This window comes from Caretta caretta, chromosome 21 (genome assembly GCF_965140235.1).
Source record: "Caretta caretta isolate rCarCar2 chromosome 21, rCarCar1.hap1, whole genome shotgun sequence".
NCBI lineage: Eukaryota > Metazoa > Chordata > Testudines > Cheloniidae > Caretta > Caretta caretta.
The window spans coordinates 4,517,577-4,535,594 of NC_134226.1; the positions used below are offsets into that span (position 1 = coordinate 4,517,577).

Genomic DNA, 18,018 nt, shown 5'->3' on the forward strand with positions numbered 1-18,018 from the left:
TGTGTGAGTGGGTTGTGGACTGTGGAAGCTGGGGTGCTTTAAGTCTGTGTTTGGTCTCCCCATTTGCTGGTTAATAATTCTTTACATTTACCTAGTTCTTTGTGGACCAAGAATCTCAAAGTGCTTTAAAAGGCTAGTTATTACGCCTTATGTCAATTCTGTGAGGTTCCCTCCTTATGTCATAGGTGGGGAAACTGAAGCACAGAAGACCCAATTCTTTGGTGCCTGTTTTCCCCTTTCCTTCATTCCAGTAGCATAAAAATAAAAATAAAATGCCAAAGTTCACATAGCAAGTCAATGGCCCAGCTCACACTAGACCCCAGGAGTCGGGATTGTCAGCCCCTTTCTATGATTGCTGGACCACATCCCTTCTAACGCCGTAGCTGATACCTGCCTCTCAGAGCTGACAGTCTGCAGTAGAGGGGAAGGTTATAGATACATAACTCTGGGTTGCAGGAGGGTTCAGGGGCTTGGCAACGGCTAATGGAGCCTGTTCGCTGCTCCTGGCCTGTATCAAATGAGGGCCAGAGACGCTGATCCGGGCAGGAGGGTCTCCTGACCAACGGTGTGGGTGAGTTAAGAGGATAAAATGTAAACGCAGCTGCAGCTCCCCCCAATAACACCTGCCCCCTTATGGGGGAAAGGGTCAGAGCGGCCGGCGCCGGAAGGCGGAGGTGAACCAGGCAGGTTTCGGGGTGCCTGTCCCGGCTTCAGTTCCTGGGGCCTTGGAATGCTCTTTCCAAACTGGCCCAGCCCCGGTGTCCGCCGCGGTTTCTCGGGCGCGGGGACGGGGGTCTCGTTCGGCGCCGGGCCGAATTCCCAGCCCGGTTTCTCTTCGCCGTCCCCGCAGGGAGCGAGCCGGGGTGCCCCCTTGCCCGGGGCTCGGCCGGGGAAGGGTTAAGCCCAGGGACGGTATGTTAATGAGCTCCATGGTAATACAGGGAGGCAGGCTTTAGCCGCCCGCCAGCCAGCCTGCTGCTGCTGCTGCTGCTGATGGGGGGATGAGCTTCCAGTGCCAGGCAGGAGCTGGGGGAAGGAGCCCGCAGTTCCTGGGAAATTCGGCTCGCAGGGCGCGGGAGAGGGGACAGCAGCTCCCCGCAGCCGGGGAGCGGGGCAGGGCAGGCGGGGAGCCCGGGGTGGCTCATGTCCGGGGAGAGGGCGAGGTGGGCAAAGGCGAGGAATCGGGACCGTTTCGGCACGGCCGTAATTGGGCAGCCGGCCGCACCGGGGTTCAGAGCAAGGACTGCCTGAAGCGGCGGATCCCGGGGAGAGCGGGGAGCCTGCAGCAGGAATACAGCTCGGGAGCTGGGGACTTGCGGTGGATGTACATGCAGCGGGGGGCCGGGTGGATCACCTGTCCCTAACTCCGAGGAGGCGCGGCGGGGAGGCTGTCCGCCCCCCCAAGGAGACGGACGGGAGCGGACCTTGAGGTTTGGTAAGTCATCAAGCCGGGGCTGGCAAAAGGGGGGTTTGTGCCTTGACCCTTCGCCTGCCCCCCTGTTGTTCTGCATGCATCTCCGGGGTGCAAGAGTCCCCCCGTGTCATTTGATACAATCACACAATGCATTTGGAGAGGAGGGACTGAGGGAGATCCCCCCCCCCCCATAGAGGACCCCAGCCACTTCCTTGTGGACGTGTAACGTTTGACAGCGTGAGGGGCTCCAGCCTCATGTGTTGCTGCGTGGCTTAGGCTGGAAGCCTCAGTGACATGTTTGTCTTTGCAGACAGTGCGCTTGGGAACCCGCACCTCTGGAGCGGAGTGTGCCTGGAGGCAGCATCCTGCCCCGCTTCCTCATCCACTGGCAATAAAGAGACATCAAGAGAGCCCTTCGGTTCACCCCACCCACGCTCCCTTCTAGGTTCTCCTTTATTTTGGCTTAGTTTAGCTATTCTGTACATGGATTGCATTCCTCCTCGCATCTCAGCGGCTTCATTTTTCTGCCAGGAGGTCACGATCTGGGGGGAGGAAGTGCATCAGAGGAGGCAAGCAACCAAAACGTTGCCATTGACAAGGAGAGTCTTCCCTCCCCTCCCCAGCGCTCCCGAATACCAAAAAGTGTTCCCATGAAAACTCCCAAATGCTGCAAAAATCTCTCGTGGAAGCCGGGTGGGCAGGGGGTGAGAAGTGAATCAGTCTGGGCTTTCTCCAGAGAAATCCGAGGTTCTGTGTGTGTGTGTTCCTCAATCCCATCAAACCCTGAATTGTTCGGCTGGCCCATGTGTAATTGTAAGGGAGGCTTGTCTCTGTGCACAGGACATCTACGCCCACTGTCCTCTCGACTTCGTGCCCCCGGTGTAACCTAGAATAGCCCAATGCCAACCTTTCTTATGTGCGAGCCGTGTCCATGCTTTGTGGGGCTGGGGCGACCGAGGTTGAGTTAATAATTCTGTGTTCAGACCAGTGTCATAGGCTAGCATTAAAGGGGGGGGGGGATTTAGTAAGTGGGCAATTGTGCATGTGTGATCGGTAGTTCAGGGTATTGTCTCAGCGCTGAGAGAGGGTGCAGTAGTAGCAGGGGACGATGCTACAAAACCCCATTGCTAAGGGGTTTCCCCCATTATTTGTCTAGCTCTTGGCATTTCAGTGGCGAAATGATTCGGTCTGAAAGCTCGTAGCTGAGTTCTGGGAGATAGACTCCGCTCTCCTTCGTTGGCCATCCCCATTGATACTCATGTCTCTGAAAGTTAAGTCAAATGACCTACTTCCACAGCTGAGAGCCGGCTGCCTCAAGGAGAATCTGTGCCCTCTTCAGAAGAGAGGGGGCTTTCCCCCCAAACACAGAGATTTTAGTCCTTTTATAAAATAATTTACCTCTGCTGTTGTCGTTGGCCAATTTCCCATTCACTCTGCGTGCAATAGCATAGTTAAGAGCGGTTCAGGGAGCCGAAGGAAATAGCTTTGATTTTGGAAAAACGGTTCAGCTAAAGAGTAACTAAAATGTACAATTTCTCTTGTGAAATGGCTTGTATAGCAAAATACAGCACTTCACTCAACTCTCCTAACCATCTCTGCTGTGCTCGTTGCAGGAAGATAAAATAACCCAATTTACTCTTCATTGCCTTTATATCTTTATTGGAGGTAATTATTTGTGGAGTTTCCCCCTGGCTTATAACAAGTTTGTGCAGTGGGAACAGGTAACAGATGCTGTTTAGAATCCGCACGGAATCCACAAACATGATAGGAACAGCTTCTCCTGGTGCTTTTCATCAGACCCTGTGTTACTCGTCCTGTTAACCCTCGACTCTCCCCTGCTCCTCAGCAGAACAACCTGAACTTCCCTCAATGCAGTTAGATACCAGGAGGAAAAAAAACAATCGATTCTGGCCACTGTACGCCAGTATGTATGTTGTGACAGTGGAGAAGAGCTACTCCAGCTGCCCTGTGCTCTTTAACTCTCTCCAGCAAATCACATTGGTATGTGACAAATTGGCTTGCAAAGCAGCTAAATGGAAATGACATTGGGAGCCGTTTGTGGGGTGTCTCAGGAAGCCATGTGATTCTCATGCTGTGCATGAGGGTTCCCATTGACTGGCCCCTCAGAGCCTCAGCACTTCCAGGCCAGCTGTGGAAACTCTGTGCAGTTGAAGCCTGGAGCAAGTTGTGAGGGAATGACCCGATGGCTTGGGTGGATTTTAGCACTGGTGTTCTCAGGTGATAGGAATCTTTCCACTGAGCCTGCATGCTGCTTGGGAGATAAGGACTGGGTGCTGCAGGGTTTGTGTGGAGGAAAGATTCTAGGGGAAATGCCAGGCCTCCTCTTTTGTGCCAACATGGTGCATGCCAAAGGTTGCCAGGTTACTTCTCGAAGTATCTTTGTTCAGGGAGGCCTGGTTTAGCAGGTAAAGGTAAAATCCATCACAGGCAGAAAAATGCCCACATCCACACCCATGCTTCAGTCCAAATGCTGCACTGATCAAGTTGTTTTAATTGGCCCAGTGCAACTTGAACAATAAACATGTAATGGGGTAGTGGTGGACAACGTCCCCTCTTCTCACATTTGTTCTAGAGATCCCTTTCTGTGAGGAACAGCAAGCTTTGTGCCCATCCACCCTGCTCCCCGAACCTTCCCATTCCAGCCTGGGGGCTTTTGGTTTTTTTGCTTCCTTCTTCTGTCTCTGGCATTCTTAAGGGGGTGGGGATGCGGGGGATTGAGAATGGTGAGCCTGAGCCTGTGGTGCTCCTGAGACCGGCCCTTTCACGTTTCTAAACACTCTTGATTATTCAGCTAATCTTTATTTCATGGGCCTGTTACAAGAAACACACAAACGGGGGAGAAAGTGGAAGGCGGTGAGACGTCTAAAATACACAAAAAAGGAGCTGGAAGCAATATAATCGTTCTTATGCTGGTGATATGAAATATTTATGGATCTAAGCTGTGGCAAGATTTTCTGCCTGCTTCTCCCCCCACCCCAGCCCTTCCCTAATGCTTTCCCGTAGTAAAATAATGATTAAAAATCCGGTGCAAGGGGACTGATGGCTGTTTCTAGCCTATCTCCCTCCTTACCCAGCTGTCTCCTGGTGTAGTCGCACACAGCTGTCTGTACACATAGCCTGGGGGGCACAATGTACTTCTGTCCAGCGCTACCAATGAGAGATCCAGGGACTGCTAGCCAAGCTACCCAAATCATAGAGAGACCGTAGTGTTGTGTTACAGTCTGTTAACTAGAAATAATTCCGAATCATCTCTTTGAGCTGCTTGCATTTTATAGTTGTAGTCCGCTTCCCCTTTGGGCGTTCTGCTATTAATTCATTAGGTCTGAATTTTCTAATTTTTTTTCCCTTTCCCCCCATCTCTCTCTGTCTCCCCTGCAATTCAAACAGTGATGAATGGACAAAAATCCCTCAAGGGAAACATTTTTCACTTAGTTACAAAGATTTCATGGCTAATTAGAGTAAATGTGGTTTTTAGAGTGTTAATCTCTTAACCAGCTTGGCTGAGAGGCTCCGAGGACAACAAAGGACAAGAGGGGAAGGGGGGGGAGTACTATCAAGTTTTTTTCCTAGGGTTTGGCCACAGTCTGGATCCCTAGTGCCTTTACGATTATGGCCAAGAGCATCCTACGTGTGACCTGAGTATGTCCACTTACTCCTTGGCTTCTTAGAGCCATGCATCTTCCCTCTTCTGCCCTCTTTGCCTCCATAAGATCTAACCTCAGTTGTCTGCAAGACTAAAAGGCATTTTGGGCTGAGGCAGCGGAAAGTTCTTTGTCTGTAAAGAGTAGTTGTTAGACAGCTTCAGGATACAGAAGAGAAATTGGGAACGCAAGAAGAATCCAGGCAATATATTGACCTGGGAAGTAGAGGCTGCTGCTGCCTAAAAGGATTTTATATTTGTATTCTTTCTCTGTAGCTAAAGGGAAAATATATATTTATTGGGGTGTTTTGAAGACAAAGGCATGTGGCAGGGATGCTGTCCCCAAGCATTCTGCTGCGCTAGCCTGCAGCAAGGCTGCTGTTCCATGCTAACCCCTTACACCAACCCAGTTTTGTTTCAGAATTGGGAATCAGGTTTGTTAAGGAAATAGATCTATGGCAAAAGGCTGAATTGAGCACATCAGACTTATGTCACCTGTGGCTTGAGCCTCGTTCTCAAATCCAGGCTTCTGGGGGTTAAAAACCTGCCTAAAAAGTCATCCTGCTTTTGCTTTGCAAAGGGATTTTATTGTCGGTTTAGTTCTGGGTTATTTTTAAACTATCTTTATCGAACAAACTGAGAATGGAAGTTGTGCTCTCCCGCTCCATCATTTGACTCTCGTTCCCACTCATCTCCTCCCCTCCCTACACCAGGATGCTTCGTTCAAATCCACCTTTGGCCTAAGCAGTTTGGGAACCGCTCAGGCCAAACAACAGTAGCAATTCAAAGCTAGTCAAAGTAATGCATCCCCAGGCTGGGCTGTGAGTCTGAGTGGGACTGAATTTTCTACAATACTGTTATTGCTCAAAGAGCAAATGAGAATGGGTTGTGGGCCACCTGAAATACCATCTCACTCCACTAGAGGGGGGTTCCTGCAGTTCTGGCTGAAAGGTACTAAACAGCTGCTTTTGTGGGAGTTTAAAAAAAGGGGGGACAGCGAGCTGTCACCAAATTTAACTTGGGAAATCACTAAAATGCCACTAGTCCCATATGGTGAAAGGAGACACTAAGATGAGCAGCACCCACTGACAGTTTGATTTGACCCACCATTTTGCTGAGACCTACCTGTTACTGGAAACAGAACTTTTGGGGGAGGCAGGAAGACTTATCTGGGAATTTTTGAAAACATTAAAATCAGATTGGCTGTAGCTGATTTCCCCCCCCCCCCCACATACACTCATCCAACCCACACCCCCTGTATCCAGGAGAGAGGTGTACTTGGAATCTCCTCAGCATGGTTTGTCTTTCTGCCTCACGTGCTGTGGCCTGAATGCAGTGGCGAGATGTTCTCAGGTGGTGGTAAAATTGCTCTGGCAAGACTTGAAAATAAATAAATAAAGTAAGATGAAATAAGCGAGCATACCATATGTCAGTGATGTATCTCTCTAATCTAATCTTCCGCTGTGTGTTCTCTGTTGGGTCTTTTCTGTGAGTTATAATCCAGCCTTGTATTTCAGTGAGGTTGAGAAATATTGTTAGCCTAACTTTGCTGGCTAAATGGTGATTCTGGCTGCTCCATGGGATGGTACGTGCCAGAGACGGGGTGCTGAGAAAAAAGTGGCCTCCCTTGTTCTGATCTGATATATCCCTTCTCATATTTCTCGGTGTAATCTCTGCTTCTCGTTGGGTGAAATTGAAGGGAGCGGGGGAAGAGGGGATGAAAAGCGAGATAAATGTATCATATTATGAAAGTTTAATCCTGCTTTGCCTGGGCTAAAATTACATTCAGAGCAGGAGATAAAAGGCATCAGAATCACATTATATATATAAAAAAAAAAAGTCCAGATCATCTTAAAAGGAAGAGTGATAGTGAGCTGGGCTGAGCCCTGTCAGCCAAGCCCTCCATCCTGCCCAGTGCAGATGTAGGTTGTTCCGCTGCAACAGGAAAGCAAAGGAGGTCTGCTCTCCAGTCCCTTGGCTGAAGAGCACTAGCAATCTACAGAGGCGATTAAAGGCTGCTCAGGTGAATATGCCCACTTTGTTGTAGCAGGAATATAGGGAGCGGCTTGCTGTCTGTGCAGGAATAGCCAAACCATTGGGTTTATCCCAACATAGCCAGCATCCACCCGGGTGAAATTCCATTATACGTGTGTGTTCACCATTGCCCAGCTGGATGGAATTGGAGTTACACAGCTATGTGTCATAGGCCCTTTGGTGCTAAGAGCTAATGGAGGTTCTCCTTGAGCTGAAGGGATAATGTCCTGTGCCTTTGGAATGCGAGGATGTCAGTTCTATCCCCACCGTCTCTGTGACGTTCCAAGTGGCTTTTGTGTGAAGAGTAGTGCTAGGTGGCTGGGCATGTTGATTTTGACAGAGCTCGTCCTGAGTTTGCAAGGCACTGAAAGGTTTGAGGGTGGGACTCAGAGCGTGATACCCTGGAGGATGATGTTAAAGCAATGATTTGCCTTAGACACTGTTAACAATTTGTGGCATTTCTCTCATCCTTTTTATCCAATACGAAAGTGCTTTACATGTATTAAGCTTCTCCTCTACAGCTGTAGGAGAGGTAAATCCACCTCTGGTTTGCAGATCAGGAAACTGAGGCAGTGTGAGGGTGTCTTCTCATAGTAAGGCATTGCTAGAGCCAGGAATAGAACCCAGGAGTCCTCCTGATGTAAGCACAAGCACGCTAACTTAGCAGTGTGTTCGTAAAAGGTTTGATGTACAAACACATCGCTCAGTAGCACATGGTCAGTCACCAAATGAGATATCTCTGTCTGGAAATTAAAAATCCTACCTGTGGCATGTCCCCATCCTAGCCACTCGTTTCTATGTTGGTTTCACACACAGCGTGGCCTGTGGCATTAGGGTGCCTTAAAAATGTTGCCCTGAAGAACAGGCACATTTGTGGGGCAGCCTCTTGTCTACCTTGGAGAATTGCAATGAGTGTACTGGAGATCAATGGGAGTTCCAAGTTCTCCAGAGATCCTGACTACTCCTGCCAGCTCCCCCAGCCTCCCACCCATCGCTGCGCACTCTAACCTGCCTAGAGCCTGGGTGGCTTGCAGAAATGGGTTTTAGCCCCAAAATCCAAACTGCTCTGAAATGAAGGGTGTTCAGGAGGGTTGGATTTGGGGCCCAGCAGCCCAAGCTGCATGGTTGCCTGTGGCGGGCTAGGGCTTCTATGGAAGATCAGGAGGCCAAGAAGTGGCACTAGAGAGGGAAGGATAGGCAGACTCCTAACAGTCTGAGGGGGCTATACTGGCTTATGGACCAGAGGTTTGGAAGCACTGCCAAAGATCCTGGAGCCTCCCTTGCCTGCCAGGAGCTGGGCTGGAAGTGGCTCTATTGTGTTAATGTGAGCACAGCCCCCCCTCCCCAGCAGACCCAGGATGTGTCTCGCAGCCCTTCCTTTGCTTTGAAGTCACTTCCCCGCCATGCAAAAGTGAAAGGTGATGTCTGGGTAAATATTACGTTGACCTCTCACCTCGCCCTCCTGCTGCTGCTCCTTTCTTACGGCTCATTAATGAAACAACCAGATGCTCTGGGAGTGAGCTGCAGAGGGAGAGGCAGGAGTTGCTCCAGCCAGAGGCTCACGCATTAAGCCTCCAAGGGATGGCAGAGTGGAGCAAGTGGGGGTCCACTCCAAACTGCGAGCGAGACAACAGTTGTTTCAGCACCGAAAGTTAAACAGGAAAGGAAAGTTTCCTTCCTCCCAGCCTGGTGAGATTGTGCATCCCCATCCTCTGTTAGTGAGTGTTAAGAGAAACATTTGCTCAGACCTGGAGTGCTGCTGTTTTGAGGTGAGGTGGGAGCCAGCCAGCACTTCACAACTGGATCCCAGCTGGTTAAATGAAGCTAATGCCAGTTCTACACTTAAACGTTTGATGGTAGAATCATGAGAGTTGGGGTGTGGTTTCTTAAAACATTTCTATACTGACAGAAGTCCTAGTGTAGATACAATCATACCGGCACTTTTTGTCGGTATAGCTTATTTTGTTTGGGGCACTGGTATAAGCTATAGTTTGCCAGCATAAGCTGAGTCTACACTAGGAAGTTTTGCCGATACAGACTTTTTCTAGTGTGGGCTAGGCCTAAGGGTTTGACCCTATAAAACTTTCAGTGTTTGCTGTTCGGAAAGTCTGTCACTCTGTGATTTTTTTTTTTTTTCCCACCACCACCACATTTGTACAACAAACACAAGCTCAATGCTAGGAGTCCAGGTCCTCTGAGCAGCCTACTGGTTACACGTCAGTACATCCAGTACAAAGCTCATAAGGGCCAGCACGTTGCTTGAGTTTATGGGGACAATGTTTTTTTTAGCAAGCTGGAGTGAGCCTTGGTGTGGTGCAGTGCCTGGCTTCTGAGCACCCCAGGCAGCAGGATAGTGAGCACATCCAGCCTTGGACCCCCCAGGGTGACCCAAAAGTGCTATTGCCAAGATCCAAATGGATGCATGAGGGCTGCTAGCATGACAAACACCAGAGACCGAACTGGAGACCTCCAGAGACAAAACCATGAGCTTCTGCAGCTTGAGGTAAAGAGTCAGGGTCTGTAGCTGTGGCTGTAACAGCCTCATGTCCCCTGTGGACCTGCACAGAAGAGGAAGTGTAAAAAGCACTGCCCAGTAGGTTACAGATGCACGTCCAAACCCCACACTACTTGAGGAAGGGCTTTTTTAGCCTTCATATTCCCAGCACAAACCTTGGAGGGAGGCAGGCTAATAGTCCAGGGAGAGGCTACTCTCCATAGCATCATTGAGAGCTAAAGGAAACAGCTTATTATAGTTTTCAGCTCCTGACTGGCAATTACCACCCTTTGGGAACAGCAATTTTAATTCATTCAGCAGCAGCTACTGATCAGTGTCAAGCTACAGAGCTCTGACTGCCCTTTACCTTGTGTCAGGAAGTCCAGTAATACTGGAGAAAACAGGAAGTCTCTCAGGCAGTGTGTCACTGATTACTCACTTGCTCTTCTACATGAGGAGACTTTCAAGAAAATGTCTCTACCTTGATTTATTCCAAAAGCTGCCATCAGGGCCCAGCTCAGCTTGGATCAAGTTACCTATGTTCTAGCCAGGCTTGGTGAGTTGGGGAACAAATGTTCATAAGAGATTTCTCCAAATGCATCAGTTTTTGATCTAGGTAGACTCACTTGTGTCATCAGGATGTAGCTTGATACGCATTGCGGTAGCTGCCCTTGGCTTTGGGACAACATGCAGCAACATGTAGGCTAGACAGAAGGTGGCAGCTCCATGGCTCAGGTCTTTGGTTCCCCTGGTAGGAGTCCTATGTAATCCAACCCTACAAGGATGCCAGTATCTAACAAGAAGATGGCAGGAGAAAGATGGAGAAGGAGGGGCCTAGTCTACACACAGATTTGTATCCAGTTAACTAGAGCTGTGTTTTAAAACCGATTTAGTTAAACCAATACAAGTTTGTGTGTAGACAAGACCAGAGCATAGCGGTCCTATGAATAAGATACTGCGTCAGTAATCTGGGACTGCAATCGGGTCAAGTAAGAGGTTGTTACCACATGCCCTGCTACACTACATAAAAACATAAGAACGGTCATACCAAAGGTCCATCCAGCCCAGTATCCTGTCTGCCAACAGTGGCCAATGCCAGGTGCCCCAGAGGGAGTGAACCTAACAGGTAATGATCAAGTGATCTCCCTCTTGCCATCCATCTCCACCCTCTGACAAACAGAGACTAGGGCACCATTCCTTACCGATCCTGGCTAATAGCCATTAATGGACTTAACCTCCATGAATGTATCTAGTTCTCTTTTAAACCCTGTTATAGTCCTAGCCTTCACAACCTCCTCAGGCAAGGAGTTCCACAGGTTGACTGTGCGCTGAGTGAAGAAGAACTTCCTTTTATTTGTTTTAAACCTGCTGCCCATTAATTTCATTTGGTGGCCCCTAGTTCTTATATTATGGGAACAAGTAAATAACTTTTCCTTATTCACTTTCTCCACACCACTCATGATTTTATATACCTCTATCATATCCCCCCTTAGTCTCCTCTTTTCCAAGTTGAAAAGTCCTAACCTCTTTAATCTCCCCTCATATGGGACCCGTTCCAACCCCCTAATCATTTTAGTTGCCCTTCTCTGAACCTTTTCTAATGCCAGTATATCTTTTTTAAGATGAGGAGACCACATCTGTATGCAGTATTCAAGATGTGGGCGTACCATGGATTTATATAAGTCTTCAGAGAACTATCCACCCTGAATGCCTTATAATGCTTTGCTGCAGTAGCTCTCAGCTACAGTCTTTGTTCAAGGTAGATTTCTTACCAGTCTTTGTTCTTTCTGCCATGGCTGATGTTCTCTCAGTCAGGGCCTCCCACGGAAGCACCAGTGGGCTGGCCTCCCTTGCCTTCTTTGCCTAAGCAAATATCCATAACTCTTAATACACGCCACATATATTCATCATGCACGACTAGTAATGGTCAGTGAGTTTTCCAGTGCCATGTTACATGACACCTTTTAGATACAGATTGTAACCCTAATCAGTTGGGATATACTGAATTGGTCAGGCCAACTGAAACTCATTACCTGGTACCAATGAGCCCCTTGCCCTCTGGCACTGGGATGCTCTTAAGGTTACAGATATTAAATCCAGTTAATTTATCATGTTGTGTATGAAGCATTGCCAACCTTAAGCACTCAAAAATAATGGGTATGGCCCTTCAAAGTTTTGAGATTGGCTTAAAAATGAGGTTTTTAAAAGATTGGGTTCTTTTTATTTGCCTCCGGGTCTCTGAGGCTGTGGAATTCAACTTTACCAGCCTTTCTCTGTAATCATGAGGTTAGAAACCTACTTTTAAAAAGAAGGAAATCTGAGATTCTCATGACTCCAGGAGCTGGGACTTTTTAAAAGAAAACCATCAAGTAATGTGTGTGACATTACCCAAGGTACAATCTGGACTGTTGAACAGCTGTGCCCTCAATTCTTTAGCTTAGGATGCGTTTTACACTGCTTTTCTGTGAGAACATCCACTCCTGGCCTGTTCATGCAGCCTTCAGCATGCAAAAAAACACTCTGCTATGTAACATGAATGCTCTGGCCAGCCACTCATGATTTTACATACAGGGCGACACCTGCAAATTCTTAGTCCCAGTCCCCCAGAAATGTGTGTCTTATACTGTTCGGTATCCTTCTGAACAGTACAAGCTCATCAAAAGTCCATAATTTCATCAGAGGAAATTGATATGCACTAGCCTTGTTATCCCAAATGGAGTATTCCACACACTCTCATCCAAACACACTGGTTAAGATTAAATAATAATATCAGTTTATTAACTACAGAAAAAGAGATTTTAAAAGCCAGGATTGGTTACAAAAGAAATAAGAATAAAATGGCCTGATAATAATTTAACAAGCTAAGTGAACTTAAAAGCAAAAAAGGTTTTGTCTCACCATATGTTTACAGCAGTCTGTACTGGCTGAAAAGCCCTCCAGCCAGAATCACCGTTCTCCCAGTTCAGTGATGCTTTCTTTGTTTTTTGAGTGTCTTAGCTGCCATGAGTAAAGATGGAGGGGGAGAGAGGTGATTTGGAGGCCCCTCTCTCTCATTCTTATACCACTCTCCCCTCTTTGAGGATTACCCCCAGCTGGGGTGCAGGTGACAAGCAGTCTTGGGTGCACATGAGGTCTGAACTGTCCTTGTGATGGAATTTAATTCTTATTCACACCTTTCTCCTGCTGGAGACTGGCCGCTTAAACAGGGGATAGTCTTTTAACACCCGACTGGGTGTTGATCTCTCTTTAGTTTCTGAGAAACTGGTATGGGCCTGCTTTTCTTAAACTTGGAGCACATTACAGCAATGATACATAGTAGAATCTTGTAACTTCACCTACAATATTGGTACAATTATTTTACTGGGACAATAATGTTCAGCAGATTATGACTTTTCAAATGATACCTCACAAGGCATACTTTGTATAACATTTATCATAGTCTTATAAAAGTGGTGAACACAATGGTATAGACTGTCACACTGTGTCTCCTGATAAAGTCATGAGCATTTGCAGCACTGTTAAAATGGTTAAACAAAATCACTTCACTGGATTCCAAGGCTCCCTGCTTCTTAAAGAATACTACGAAAGCAGCACTAGGTACAGCACCTGCAGCATTTTGGCTGCTTTTATAAGGTAGTAGAGTCAGTAAATATGATTTAGATGTATCAGGTACTTTTGTTCTTGGAGGCAAGATAGATCTGCTGGAATTAGCAGGACAGAGAGAGATGGAAAGCTGTCTCTTGAACTCATGCAGCTGCCAAATAGCCTGAAAGGCACAATGGCAAGAGTGCATGATGGAGCATTGGCCTCATACTCAAATTTCCTGCCTTTTGCTGGTTTGTCACAGCCATTAATGTTTTAACATACTTTTTTGCCAGTGAATGTCCTCTATTTTTAATATAAACTTTAAAAAGTGGGGGAGGATGGGGAGAGTGTGTTCATAGTAAGTTTTAAAAACACTTTATTACACATTGATAATTTCATGAGCTGCCATCCTTGACAGATTAGTTGGACATGGAGTTAGAAACTGAGTGTGTCTGGTCTATTGGACACTTGGGATAAAGTATACTACAATCTTTGTATTATAAGCATCGTGCTGGCGTGATGTTATAACACAGTCAAGTCTCCCCATTGCAACATCCAATCTCAAATTCTCACTCCAGTTAGGATGGAGGACCCAAAATAACCTCACTCCAATTGTTCAGGAAGGGAGGCCTCAGTGAGCTTATCTATCCTACACGTGTCTCAAGCAACTGGCTTTGTGATGAGAAGTACGCAAGTGGATGGTATGGACTCTTAGGTTATTGAAGTGCACAAAGGTATGAGGAACCACTAACTTGTTGAGTTAGAGACGCAGACGTCGTCTTTTACTCCAGCACCCAAACACTATAATCCATTTCTCCTGGTGTTTTTGAATTTCTCTTTCAAAAGCACTGTTGTCAAAGGGTTAGAGACAGGGACCAGAGTCAAAACTTCTGGGTTCCATTCTTTGGTCTGCCAGTGTGAGACTTTGGTCAAGACACAAGTGCCAGAGTTTTTGTCAGGGCTTGGGATGCAAATTTGGGGCCTGATTTTTTAAAAGAGTTAGGCAGGGTAGGTGCTGAGCATTTGTCAACATCTGGCTGTTGTTTATGTGCCCAAATGGGAACTGAGCTTTTTTCGAAACTTGGCCCCAGCTGTGGGTGCAGAACAGCTGGCAATCTGACACTGAATTCACTTTGCAATCTGGCTCTTTGTGGTGCTTCTCCGTTTTCCTGTCTATGAAATGGGTTTGATATTTGTTTACTTTGTAGGTGTGCAAAGGTGTAATTCACTTTGGGATCCTTTTATGAAAGATGGTAGAGCTGGGGGCGGAGGGAGAATTTGCATTGTCAATAATGCTTTACCTGGACTGTGGTACAGCAGCAAAAGTTCCATTACAGAATTTTTCTCTTATCAGCCATTGATCAATACCTAACCTTAGAGCTTTCTACCACTATTACTGGGTTAAATCCAGCAGAGATGATGGGATCTTCTCGGATCAATGTGCTATGTTCTATTTTGTTTAGGCTGGTAGACATAGAGCCTTGGGGAGCAGGGGCAGCGCTTCGTGCTTGTGCAGTAGCAGTTGGTCTGCGCAAGCTTTAAATTCACATAGCAACGACGGGGAGTCTGCAAACACTTTTGAGCTCAGCTGAAGAAAGGATTTGGAGCCCTTATTTGCTTGTCTGCTCAGGATGTAATAATGTTCTGATGCAAGGTCTTGGGTAACGGGGCTTTTCAAGGCATAGAAATTGTGTGGCGTGAGCTGTTCTGGTACATCAGTTCCACCAAATAAATTTTCTGACTTTGAGGTGGTCACAGATTGTCATGGGCTGGGATATGCTAGAACTAATCCTCCAGAAGAGACAAGGCAGCTGCTCTTTAAGGGCTTGGGAGCATGTTTTGTAACTTGTTTAAAAAAATAAAACATGCTCAAGGGATTGTAGGCCACTGGGAAACTCTGTTTTAAGGAGTCGGTGCTAGAAAGTTGGGTGGGAGCTGGATTGATTTTTGCAGATGGAGCTCCCCGCTTCTCATTTGTCCCCAGGGTGGCAGTGGTTGAAAGTTACCACCATCCAGTAGCTGGTTAGTGGTCTATGAGAGTGTTAGTCTGACTTTTGGTGGACAAGGCCTGTGTTTCCTAAAGTGAATAGTGATTTTGGATACCCAACTTGAAAGGGTCCCATTTTTCAGATGTACTGCAAGTCAGGTTCCTTCAAAGATCTCTCCTGTTGAGCAACCAGAATCACTCATTATAATTTAGGCCCCAAGCATCCACATCACAAAAAAAATCATAATATTTGGTGCCAATGACCCTCCTTGTTGAAACGTCTGGTGACAGGAAACTGATGATTATTTGTATTATGGTAGTGCTTAGGCACCCCAAAGAGGGATCGGGGTCCCACTCTTATAGTCACTGTACAAACAAATAACACAGAAACTGCCCCTGCCCCAGGGTGATCTAGGATTTAGGCTGGTGAGTTGAGATCTATCAGCTGAATGTGCATCAAGCCAGGTTTTCAATACCTAGCATTAGAGCTAGAAAGGAAACAGTTTTCCTGTGCCAAGAAAATTTTAGATATTTTGAATAATTTCCCATCCGAAAACAGGATGAAAGGTCAAAATCTCAAAAACTTCTGTGAACTGAAAATCCAAATTTAAAAAAAAAAAGGTTTGGGTCAATCGAAACATTCCATTTTGATTTCAAAACACTTCAATTTTGACCATTTTTTAAAACTATAATTAGCTTCAATTTCTAAATGAAAAGTTGTTTGAAACTAGAACACCAGAATTGTTTAGTTTCATATCCTTGGGTGGCTCCTGGTCAATGGCACAGCTTGGGGGGCTAAGGCAGGCTGCGTGCCTGCCTGTCCTGACACACTGTGCTGCGCCCCAGAAGCAGCCAGCAGGTCCAGGTCCTCGGTGGGGGGAGAGGAGGCCAGGAGGCTCCACGCAGTGCGCTCGCCCGCAGGCACCCAGCTTCCAATGGCTGGTTCCCAGCCAATGGGAGTGCAGAGCCAGGGCTCAGGACGGGGGCAGCATGCAGAGCCCCATGGCCCCATTCCTAGGAGCTGGACCTACTGGCCACTTCCGGCTGTGCCAGCCAGGACAGGTAGGGACTAGCCTGCCTTAGCGCTGCAGCACCACTGACTGGACTTTTAACGGCCTGGTCGGCAGTGCTGACCGGAACCACAAGGGTCCCTTTTCAACTGGGTGTCCGGGCGAAAACAGGACACCTGGTCAACCTAATTGTGACATTTAAGGCTAATTTTGGGGTCCCACAGTAAGAAACTAGTTTGTGCAGCTTCTAGCCTTCATAAGCAACCTACAATAGGGAGCATGTGAACAACCCCATAAAGTGGAATACAAAGGTGCTCTCTTTGTGTGTCTGATTGTTCTTACTTCAGGGGTTTGGAGTAGAGGTTTACTTTCTTCACCTGGCAATTCTTGTAGTTACTTACATCTCTCTTACTTAAAGCTGCAAATGATAGTTGACAAGCATCCTCTGGCTAATCTGATACCATCTCTCCCTCTTTTTAAAAAAAAAAAAAAAAAAAAAAAAGCTTTTCCAAATAATGCAAAATGTAACATGAAGAAAAGCAAAATATAAATGTGTTAATCCCTGGCAATTCCTGTTGCCTCTTCTAATCCAGCCATCTTGCTGCAGAATAGGATTTAATGTTAATTTCCTTGTAGCTCAGTTTGTTTTTTGATCTATGCTAGTTCATTTGCTTAACAGTATTGTGGACCTTATCACTGCCTAACCGAGGATTTGCCCCTGCTCTCACTGAAGTCAATGGAGGCAGGACTGGGCCTGTATCAAGAAAGTGTTTCCCAAAGTCTAAGTAAAACACATTACTTTTAGTCTGGAGGGGGTTCCATTTTACACGGGTTCTCATCCTCTGAGCTTCAGTTAAAGTTCTGAGGTTCAAAGGCAAAATTTAACGTGAAACCATTTAATTTTGCTTGGTTTTGACCCAAAACAATTGACTGGGCTTGTTTGACACACAAGTCTCATACATAAAAATCTCACAATTCTGGCAATTATGGGCCAGTAAGTCTAATTTTTTACTACCAGTCAAATTGGTTGAAATTCTAGAAAAGAACAGACTTATCCGACACATAGATGAACACAGTATGTTGGTGAAGAGTCAACACAGCTTCTGTAAAGGGAAATGCCTCACCAATCTATTAGAATTCTTTGAGGGTGACAACAGGGTGATCCAGTGGATATAGTATGCTTGGATTTTCAGAAAGCCTTTAACAAGGTCCCTCACCAAAGGCTCTTAAGAAAACTAAGGGGTCATGGGATAAGAGGGAAGGCCCTTTCATGGGTCAGTAACTGGTTAAAATACAGAAAACAAAGGGTAGAAATAAATAGTCAGTTTTCACAGTGGAGAGAGATAAATAGTGGGGCTCCCCAAGGATCTGCACTCATGCTGTTCACCATTTTCAAAACTGATCTGGAGAAAGGGGTAAACATTGAGGTGGCAAAGTTTGCAGACAATACCAAATTATTCAAGATATTTCAGTCCAAAGCTGACTGCAAAGAGTTACAAAGAGATCTCACAAAACTGGGTGACTGGGCAACAAAATGGCAGATCAAGGTGAAATTCAATATTGATAAATGCAAAGTAATGCACATCCAATCTGGACTGCTGGCACTGGTGTGCACCATGGCCTTTCACAGCACTCTACTGGCAGTGCAGAGAGGGTGAAATTAACGGAGGGCCATATGGTGCTGGTTGCATTCACTGAAAGAAGACTGTTGTGAATGGGTCCAAAGGAAGACTCTTCTGATGGAACAGAGGAGGAGGGGAGCTCTAGGCATTTTGGAAATATGCAGATTTTGCTGTTTCCCGGTGAAATATGGTCCTGCAAATCCTGGGTGAA

At 46.7% G+C, this 18,018-nt stretch overlaps 1 protein-coding gene across 4 annotated transcripts in view; it reads left to right on the forward strand.

The window, feature by feature from the left end:
* Positions 1-550: 550 nt before the first annotated feature.
* Positions 551-18,018, forward strand: part of PLXNA2 (plexin A2) — a 318,604-nt gene continuing 301,136 nt past the window's right edge. For 2 of the 4 annotated variants that reach the window (XM_048826414.2, XM_048826415.2), the window contains exon 1: positions 984-1,435. The gene's annotated coding sequence lies outside the window, so the exon portion shown is untranslated. Of the gene's footprint in view, positions 572-973; positions 1,436-18,018 lie in introns of those variants that run through there. The other 2 variants (XM_075122021.1, XM_075122022.1) reach the window with 2 other exon arrangements.